A 756-nucleotide genomic window follows, 5' to 3' on the forward strand; every position below is an offset into this window, starting at 1 on the left:
CTTTTTGGTTAACCCATGCCCCATAGGCAAAAAAAAATTTGGTTTAAAAATTTTTTGGTAAATTCAAGAGGGGGGAAAAAAAAAAAAAGGCAAAAAAACTTTTAAATCTTTTCAAAAATAAATAAAAAAAAAAAGACTAAAAAAAAAAATGAATTTAAAAAAACAAAAATAAAACTGAAAATTAATTTAAAAAAAAAAAAAAAAGGCGGCATTGAAAAAAAAAATAAACCCCCTCAAAAATTTCTTTAAAAAAAAAAAAATAAAAAAAGGGGGTTAAAATTTTCCCAAAAAAAAAAGAAATAAAAAAAATTTTTTAATTTTGGAAAAAACAAAAAAACAATTAATGGCAAAAAATAACTTAAAAAAAAAAAAACCCCAAAAAGGAAAAACATTGTTGCTAAAAATTTAAAAACCCCCTGGCAAATTTAAAAGGATAATTTTTAAAAAAAGGATTTAAAAGAACAGAAATAAAAACAAAGAAAAGGAAATTACAAAAAAGAAAATGGAAAAAAAAAAAAAAACCCCCAAAAAGAGGGGGAGTCCGGGACCCGTAGTCGAGAGGAAATTTTTCCTTGGAGTTAAGGCAAAAGGTTAAAAGGAATACCAAAGGTTAAAAAAAAGGGAATGGGGGGAAAAAAAGGGATGAAAAAAGGGGAATAAAAAAAAAAAAAATATCACTGGTGGGGCAGGGTTAAACAATTGAAAAATTTGGGAGAAAAGGGAAAAACAGAAGGGGGGAAAGAAAGAAAACAGAAG

Source organism: Penaeus monodon, chromosome 28 (assembly GCF_015228065.2).
Source record: "Penaeus monodon isolate SGIC_2016 chromosome 28, NSTDA_Pmon_1, whole genome shotgun sequence".
Lineage (NCBI taxonomy): Eukaryota > Metazoa > Arthropoda > Malacostraca > Decapoda > Penaeidae > Penaeus > Penaeus monodon.